Here is a 10524-nt window from a genome sequence, read left to right on the forward strand (position 1 = left end):
GCCTCCACCACTCAAAAAAGTAGACGGAGCTGGCAGTAAGACCAGGGCCCGATAAATTTGCTATAATTTCTGACAGAAAGCTGGAGTAAGTTATAGCACAAATTTATGCCAGCTCCTAGCTAGAGTAGATTTGATTTTCTGGTGCATGGACAACCAGAGAAAAAATTAGGCGCCAACCTTCTTTAGATGGTGACGCCACTCTAAATAAATTCGCCCTAATATGTGTATAAAAAAACGCATTCAGAGCATGTATAAAAATCCCCATCATGTTAGTTTGGGGGACAGTATCAAGACCTGCCAGACCTTTTTTTTTTTTTCTGTTGCTTATATAGCGCCAATATATTCTGCAGCGCTTCACATAGATTGTTATTACTCTCATTATGCCTGTGCCCAATGGGGCTCATAATCAAATTTTTCGTAGACATACACTAAGCATAATCTCATATGAAGCCCATTTTAACATACAAATATGTTTTACCAGGGGCGTAGCTAAAGGCTCAATGGCCCCGCTGCAAAAGTTCTTATTGGGCCACTCCCCACAAACTTCTCATGGCCGACAGCCCGCAGCTTTCAGTTACATCGCTGGGTCTCCTAAGTGACCCAATAATGCAGCACTAGCGGCCAGGGGTGTCACTAAGGTCTTAAAGGACGGGTGTCGCGGGAAAAAATATTTTTCGATCAATTTGCTTGTAGTGTTTTATTTTTTTTAAAAATGTTTTATTTGTGTGTTTGTGTTTTACTTTTTTTTTTTCCAAACTTTTTCTTCTCTATGGGCGCTGCCATTTTTTTTTTCATCTCTGTATGTGTCGATTAACGACACATACAGACATGGAATACGGCACATACAGCCCCATAGAGAATGCGCCGCTCCCACACAGTCCAAATGGAAGGTCTTCGGCCGAGCGACATCCGGCGCCATTTTCTTGTGGACCGGAAGCCGCGGCCGGACAGTAAGATGACTACTTCCGGTCGCGGCTTACGGACATGTGTTCTGAAGCAAGCACTAGGAGCGGAGGGAGCAGACGGAGCGGACGGACCGGAGGGAGCGGTGGCGGCAGGAGCAGGTAAGTTATGTCTGTGTATGTTCGTGTTTTAGTGTGTGATTACCACTGTATGTAAGCCTACTACACTGTGTATTCGCTCAAAAAATTGCGGCACACAGTGTAGGAGGCTTGAACATTCCACCCCCTCCTTTCTCCTGGCACTAGCCAGGATAAGGGAGGGGGGATTCTGTGAGCTCACTAGAGCGTGTGTGTTTACACCAAATTTGCGGCATATAATATTACCTGACTTGTGAAAATTGTTTAAAAAATATAACAATGTCTAATCATGTATACACTAACTGTTTAACTAAAATAAAAGCGACACATTCCCTTTAAAATGTCAGGGGAAATAGTCCCAATACGTATGTCCCCCCCCAATAAAATGTGTATGTGTATATCTGTGTGTGTGTGCGTGTGTGTGTATATATGTGTGTATAGGAGACAGCATATCTATAGCACTACGACCTATAAACTAAGGATAGGATTAGATACAGTGGTTCAGCAGACAGTATCACACATGATTGGATTAGATATAGGGCCCAGCTCACTGACATTGCGGCTCCAGCGCTGGACCCAGGAAAGGTAGGTATAATAATTGTTTTGCTTCTTTATGTGTTACTAATTATTTTTGTGTGTTTGTGTTATTTTACAGGTTCGGTCGTTGGACTATGTCGGATTCGAGGACTACTTCAATTACAGCGTTTTTTTATTCTCAATAAAATGGTTAATGAGGGTTGTGTGGGTTTTTATTATTTCAATAAATTATTTTTTCTATGTCCTTGTATGTTTTTGAAACTTTATTATTACCACCTTAGTAATAGGTGGCTGGCAGTATTAGGGTGGGGAAGGCAAAAGACAGTGCCCCTTCCCACCCTGGTAATGCTAGGCTGCTGCTGCGTTGTATCTGGCTGGTTATGAAAATTGTTATTATAATTTTTTTTAAATGACATGGGTTTTTCATGACCAGCCAGATACAATAAAGCAGCAGCAGGCTAGCATTACCGGGGGGGGGGGGGGGGGGCTGCGTTGTTTCTGGCCTTTCCCAGCCTGATAGTACCAGCCCGCGGCCGCCCCAGTATCCGACCATCACTACATATGGCCAAGTACTGGATCGTACCCGGCTATTCCCGGCACCCCTGGTGGCTGTGGGTACCAGGGTAGTAATGGGGGTTGTGATAGCCTCTGCACTGGCTAACACTAAGCTCCGCCTTAGTAATGGATGCTGTCAATCAGCCAACAGCTATTACTAAGGCGGTAGTAACAAAGTTGAAAAAAAACACAAAGACATAGAAAAAATATTTTATTGAAATAAAATAAACCCACACAACCCTCATTAACCATTTTATTTATAATAAAAAAAGCTGTCATCGAATTAGTAATCGAATCCGACGTAGTCCAACGACTGAACCTGTAAAAAAAAAAAAACACGAAAAAACTGATCAGTAACACATGTGGCAGGCTTAGATACAGGGCCTATGTGTGATACTGTCTGCTGGAGGCTTGTATCTAAGCCTACCGTGTGGTAGGCTTATAAACAGGACCCATCAGACAGGATCACACATGGGCCCTGTATCTAAGTCTACCATGTGATTGTCTTAGATACAGGGCCCAGCAGGCAGCATCACACAATCTGTGATCCTGTCTCATGGGCCCCCTAAGCCTGCTAAATCATAGGCTTAAAGGGGTTGTCCAGTCCCTAAACATTGATCGCCTATCAATAGCTGATGGGTCGGGTCTGACTCCTGGGACCCCCACCAATCAGCTGTTTTGAAGGGGCCGCAGCGCTCGTACGAGCGCTGCTTGCCCTTCATTTCCCTTACTTGCTCACACTGTGAGTCACCAACACGAATTCACAGTGTGAGCAAGTAACCGGAATGAAGGGAAAGCAGCTCTCGTAGGAGCGCTGCGGCCCCTTCAAAACAGCTGATTGGCGGGGTCCCGGGAGTCGGACCCCGACCTATCAGCTTCAGCAGACAGGGATATTAAACTTACCCACCTCTGAAGCTGCAGCAGAAGTCCTGACTCTATCTAGGGTCCAGATGTTGTGAGCGGGGCATAGCGTTGTGACATCATGCGCTGCGCACAGCGCTGTGACGTCAGGACCAATGCTGCACTCCGGGACCAGGCGGGTAAGTACTGTCAGTTACTATAGTAATAGGGGCCCGCGGCTCTGTAAGGTACACTATCTACAGGGGGCTCTATGGGGGGCACTATCTATGGAGGGCACTGTGTGTGTGAGGGCACTGTATGGTGCCATTATAATCAGGGACACAGTGTATTGCGCTATTATAATTAGAGGTGCAGTGTATGGTGCTATTATATTTAGGGGCATAGTGTGTGGCACCATGAGAATTTTATCTTCCTTTATAGGTGTAGAAATGTTTGAAAAGTGAGAAGCTGAAGACATCTGAGCAGAAAATTGCAGAAATGGGCTGTGGCTGGGAGAAGTAATCATAGAGGTTTGGACCAGATGGAGAAGAAAAGAGAACAGAATCTGCGAAGACGTCACCTGTGAGTCACTTAGTATAAATGTTTATTCTGCCTCTAATCAGTACTGTAGTCACTGTATGATCTGCAGCGAGATGATGGGTTTCGCACACTATATGCTAATTACTCATTAAATGGTCATGGGGTGGTGCCGCTATCCTAATGTGTAACATAGTCCTGCCTCCAAACCCACCTTTCCATGCTTGATTCACATCCCCCAGGCTGTTATACATCACTAGCAGCCTACTCCAACTTTCTCAGATGCACCATTGCCTTGTACTACACCAGCGAGGTGCACCGCGAATGCCAGGGGAGTACAAGGCAACAGCGCATCCGCAAGAGTTGGAGGAGGCTGGTAAAGATGTAGAACAGCCAGGGGGATGTCAATCAAAATCTGGGGGTGCCATTTCAATTTTCACCTCTAGCAGTAAAGCTAGAATCGGCCCTGACTGTAGTCACTGTATCTGTGTTATCTGTGGTGTTACATAGGAATGCAGGTAACTTCTACTACATCATCTGTACTCAGAGTTATCACTGTGTTATCTATGGTGTTACATAAGATGGCAGGTAACACTACTACATTATCTTAACTGTGTATATATGTTCATGTGTGGGTGTATATGAGTCTGTTTGTGAATGTATCTTTGTGTCCAGGCAGGTTGCCATAGCCAAACGTTCTGAGTTCGGTTTAGATTGGAGAGATATTTCATTATGCCTGGGGCGAGGCTACAGGTGTGGTTATGGCATCCAGCTTAGGAATGCCTGCTAACAAAGTTTAGTTTGGCTAGATGTCATTCACGGACTGGAACAACCCTCCCCACAGCCCATGCACCATCTCAAAGCCAGGGGATCCTAGGTAAGGAAGACTTGGTGAGGATATTGGGAAGTCCAGTGCACAGCCAAACTGATCATTTGAGTTTTCACTTTTTGGCTGGAGATTTATGTTATTTTCTGGTTAAACACTGCCCTCCATTCAAATTTCTTATACTTTGTATAGAATAATAAATCATTTGTATAATTTAAAGTCAAGTGGAACATGGCATCATGTCGTGTGACCTTTCATTTATTATTGTGTCTTTGTGAACTATTCATTAAGCAAATATTCCACAACATGGAAAGCACATTTCATGCCATAAATTGAATGAGTATCATTGTTCTTTCATTACCAAGGTAATGAAATGACAAACTACACTACATTTAGCTTACAAACGTGTCTTTGGAAATCATCTCATTAGGAAATGCTCCACTCTGTGATAATTGATGAGTAAATACAATCAGTAAAACTGCACATATTAGTCCATTGTATGTATACTTGCTGACAGTTTTCATATTGCAAATTGTCAACAATAATTCGACTGCATTCTTTCAGCTACAACTCCTAAATGTTTAATCACACTCTACATAGTGTGATTGCCCATTCAATGCCTCCTACCCATGGGCTCCCATTCAAATAATGTGCCTGTTTTCCTCTAGTTTGTTAACTCATACTTACTGTTTTTAATTATTAAAAGTAACAAAACAGAACAGCAGGAAAATGTTGTATTCCCCGGCAGCGCAGTGTTGATTTTAATCTGTACTGAGACGAGAGGAGTGGGTGGTAGAGGTTGACTTAGAGAAAGGGATTTAAAACAAAACTAAAAATGTAAGAAACGATAGAGAAGCCCGATCGGGGCATCATTAGTGATAACAGTGGCAGTCAGATCCTCAAGAGACAGAACATCGCCTCTAAGGGTAAAACGTGCAAGTGATTTAGTTGCAGTGATAACTGCCGATTGGCCTTCAGCGGTCTGGGAAATAGTTCTCATTTAAGATATATATATTCTCCATTGTCTGAATTGGGTCAGATTATTTCACTGCATTAATAAAAATAAAAGCATGTTACACAGACTCTCATTGTGGTCATACAAAGCAAGGACCAGGCTGCGCATAAAGATTGCATTGCCCCAAGCTATAATAGATAAAAGTGACTTAAATTAACAATTATGCACATAACATGTTCATATCACATTGTCTAATATCCCTGGCAGGAATAATAAAATGCCTTGCAAGTTAGCTACCTAATATTTTTTGGCAAGCTAAACCATTCTGTTGCCTGAGGTAGAATATGAAACTATACCTCCCCTGATCCCGTATACTGTATGAACACCATAAATAATCATAGTGCATGTTAGACGGCACATTTTCATAAAGCTATAATATTTAATTACGCTCTTCCTCATGGGGTTGTACAGGTTTACAGAAGAATGGCTGCTTTCTTCCAGAAACAGCGCCACACCTGTCCATGGGATGTGTCTGGTATTGCAGATTAGCTTAATTGAAGTGCAAGGGGCTTTGCTGCAATGCCTTATATAACCTGTGGACAGGTGTGGCACTGTTTTTGGAATAAAGCAGCAATGTTTTTCTAATACTGTACAACCCCTTTAATCATAGGGATTAACCAGGTATTAATACTATAGTTTTCATGTACATTAACCTGTCCAATCTACAGTCAGAAAACAATGGGGGGCCCTGTTTATTTAACCATACAGGATGATTTATTATACATACACTATATGCGTTCACTATATGAACAAATGTATTGGGACACCTCTCTCAATCATTGAAGTCAGGAGTTTCAGTCATTTCGATTGCCACAAATGGAAAAAATCCAGCACCTAGCCATGCAGTCGCCTTTACAAACATTTGTGAAATAGTGGGTTGTTCTAAAGAGCTCACTGAATTCCAGTGTGGTACTGTAAAAGATGCCACTATTGCAGTTCGTGAAATTTCATCCCTTCTAGATATTCCACGATCAACTGTGAGTGATATTATTGTAAAGTAGGGGTGTTAAGGAACCACAGCAACTCAGCGAAGTGGCAGACCACATAAAATTACAGATTGGGGTCACCGAGTACTGAGGCACATAGTGAAGTCGCCTACGTTCTGCTGAATCAATAACTGAAGAGCGTCAAACCTCCTATGTCATTAACACCCGCACAAAAAAAATGTGTGTCAGGAGCTTCATGACATGGGTTTCCATGGCCGAACAGCTGCATGAAAGCCTTACATCACCAAGCACAATGCCAAGTGTCGGATGGACTGGTGTAAAGCAGGCGCCACTGGACTCTGGAGCAATGGTAATGTGTTCTGTGGAGTGACGAATCACGATTCTGTATCTGGCGGTCTGATGGATGAGTCTAGGTTTAGTGAATGTCAGGGGAACGTTACCTGCCTGTCTAGATTGTGCCAAATGTAAATGAAGAGGAGGGATAATGCTATAGGGATGTTTTTCAGGGGTTGGCCTTGGCCCCTTATTTCCAGTGAAGGGAAATCTTAATGCTTCAGCATACCAAGACATTTTGGAAAATTGTAGCTTCCAACTTTGTTGGAACAGTTTGGGGAAGGCCTTTTTCTGTTCCAGCACGACTGTGCCCCAGTGCACAAAGCAAGGTCCATAAAGACATGGTTGGGCGAGTTTGGTATGGAAGAATTTGACTGGCCCACACAGTGTCCTGACCTGAGCCCTATCTAACACTTTTGGAATGAACTAGAACGGAGATTGTGAGTCAAGCCCTCTCATCCAACATCAGTCTCTGACCTCATAAATGATCTGCTAGATACATGGCCAATAATTCCCACAGATACTTCAAAATCTTGTAGAAAGCCTTCCTGGGACAGTTGAAGATGTTATAGCTGCAAAGGGGGGGGGGGGGGGTAGCTCTATATTAATGCTTATGGATTTAAAATGGGATGTCATAAAAGTTCCTGTAGGTGTAATGTGTAGGTGTCTCAATACTTTTGTCCATGTAGTGTGTGTAGAATTATATATATATATATATATATATATATATATATATATATATATATATATATATATATATATATATATATATATATATATATATGTATATATATTCTTTACAAACAGGAGTCACAGACTGTTTTACAGGATCTTTTTAAGAGCTGCTGATAGATTGAGAGGGATCATGTTATACGCTATGTGTACCCACAGAGCATGCTCTTTTTTCAGTCACGTGGTTTGACAATTTGGAGAGCTATTTAGCGTAGACAACTAACTGCCGTCAGAGGCTGAGAGAGGGTAAACTTAAGGCTGAGAGAGGGGAAATTTTTTGAGTTTACAACAGAACGTCCATTCTCCCCTTTCCCCCTCACTCTCATCCTGACAATTTTATTTTAATAGCTCTGTCATAATGATAGTTCTACTTTAAGGGGTGCTAATTAATTCCCCTTCTCCATAAAATGATTTGACTAAAAGGTGTTGTTTCAGGGCATATGGACATCATAGAGGAAGGTCCCCTGATTTAAACCCCCTATATTAAGCAGATCAGAGAGACATTAAATAAGAGCACAGACAATATTTCTGCGGTTCCCAGGACCCCCAGCACTCTGATTGGCGGGGTGACTTTTTTGGTCTTGTGAAATAACCCAATTAAGTTGAGTATGAAGGAACGTACAAATATCAACCTAAACTTTCAGTTCGTAGTCTTTATTTTGGGTTTATACATATCTATTTTTTATACATATCATATTTTTTTTTTTTATTATCATTCTTGAGACAAGAGAGTAATCTTTCCTTCAACATGCTTCTTTTCTTAAGCCATCTTAAGGAATATTATTACTCATTATGAGAATTGCTAATATTAGGAATCATTCACAAAGAAGTATCTTACTCTTATACTAGTGAAATATTATTGGATATAACGTAGGTTATGACGCTTTAAGGAATAAACCTGGGCGTCGAGTGATTGGTTACGAATATTCATAAGTATAAAATTAAAAAAATAAACAAACTTTAGATCAGGAACTGAACCTGTATCTGGGTCCTTGTGTATACAATATTACACTGAGGAGTGAACGATCTGTTTGATAACCAATTTCCTTAACATCCATTTTACTTACATTGGAAAGAAAGACATTTAAAACAACTTGAAATCATGTAATGTGATGTAAATGTTGCCAATTTTCAAAGTTCTACCAGTAAAATATCCATAAAACATTTTTCTAATCCAAGAAAAGACACAAGAATCCCATATAATCCACAATGAAGAATACAAGGACACCTCCAGGGGTCGCCTCTCAACTCCTTTGTTTTCTCAATTGATGCCTTTCTAGCTCTCAACAATATATTCCCGACTCTTCTTCAATGCACACAAGGAGACCATCATTACTACAACAAAGCACAGCAACGAATATACAGAGATTTCTGAATTTTTATTTATAAAATACATTACAAATTCAAATCGACATGCCTTATTATAGATTATCTTTCATTTCTAAGCACAATTGTGCCCTAGTTGCTTATTTTCATGGTAGACTAAAGGAAGGAAAACAATAAAAGAACAAATGCAAGGTAAATATAAAATTATAATGTGGTATTATTTACTGTTGGATCTGTATCATACATTGCTTTTATTTGAAGGCTCAAGAGTAAAATAAAACTATTTTGATGTATCTTGGTATTAAGACCAAAGCAGGGAGTAAAATTACAATGTGAAGTAAAAATGCTTTTGAAAAAGTAATGAAACAGCATGTAATGAAATTTAGTTTTGAAGAAAAAACAAGCAAGCAAGAAGTGCTCTTTTTTTTTTAATGATCTATTTGTCTCATTTTATATGTCCTTTAAAACAATGAAATTTTGACAACGATCATTTCCACGGATATATAAATCATTTTCTTCAAGGAAAAAAAAGTATTAATGTTAGCTGAGATGTGGCGTGCTCCCTCAGAGGCTGGTATTTGTGTGTATTTTGTATACTCAAAAATAGGAGGACTTTAACCCCTTAATGACCGGGCCATTTTGCACGTTAATGACCAAGGATTATTTTTTGTTTTTTCATGGTCGCATTCCAAGAGTCGTAACTGTTTTTGTCTATATAGCCGTATAAGGGCTTGTTTTTTGCGGGACGAGTTGTATTTTGTAATTGTACCATTTTTAGATGCTTATAATATATCGATTAACTTTTATTAACTTTATTTTAGGAGAGAATTGAAAATAAGCAGCTATTCCAGCATTGATTTTCACGTTACAAATTTACGCCGTTTACTATGCAGCGTAAATAACATGTTCACTTTATTCCATGGGTCTGCACTATTACGGGGATACCAAATATGTAAGGGTTTTATATGTTTTCCTACGTTTGCACAATAAAAAGCCTTTTAGAAAAAAATTACTTGATTTTGCATCGCCGCATTATTTTTCCGTCGATGTGGTCGTATGTGGGCTTGATTTTTGCGGGCCAATGTGTAGTTTTCATTAGTACTATTTTGGGGTACATAGGACTTATAGATTAATTTTTATTTAATTTTTTATGGGGGGAATGGTAGAAAAGAGAGAATTTTGCCGTTGTTTTTTGCGGTTTTTTTGGATGCCGTTCATCCGGCGGTTTAATTAATGTGTTCATTTTATTGTTCAAGTCGTTACGATCGCGGGGATACCATATATGTGTATGTGTGATTTGTTTTGACACTTTTACTAAATAAAACCACTTTTTAGGCCAAAAAAGTAGTTTTATTTGATTTTCACTGTAATTATTATTATTTTTTTTTCACCAACTCTATTTAACTGATTGACATTTTTTTTTTTAGTCCTACCAGGGGACTTCACTATACGATGTGCCGATCGCATATATAATGCTTTGGTATACTTAGTATACCAAAGCATTATTGCCTGTCAGTGTAAAACTGACAGGCAATCTGTTAGGTCATGCCTCCGGCATCGCCTAACAGGCAGATGCTGAAGGCAGACCTTGGGGTCTTTGTTAGACCCCCCGCTGCCATGGAAACCCGACGGCGACCCGCGATTTGTTTGCAGGGGCGCCGATGGGGTGACAGAGGGAGCTCCCTCCCTCTGTCAAACACATTAGATGCCGCTGTCACTATTGACAGCGGCATTTAATGGGTTAAACTGCCGGAATCGGAGCGCACTTCGATTCCGGCAGTTGCAGCAGGAGCCAGGCTGTGCATAACAGCCGTGCTCCTGCCGCTGATCGCGTGG

The sequence above is a fragment of the Rhinoderma darwinii genome, chromosome 7 (genome assembly GCF_050947455.1).
Source record: "Rhinoderma darwinii isolate aRhiDar2 chromosome 7, aRhiDar2.hap1, whole genome shotgun sequence".
Classification (NCBI taxonomy): Eukaryota; Metazoa; Chordata; class Amphibia; order Anura; family Rhinodermatidae; genus Rhinoderma; species Rhinoderma darwinii.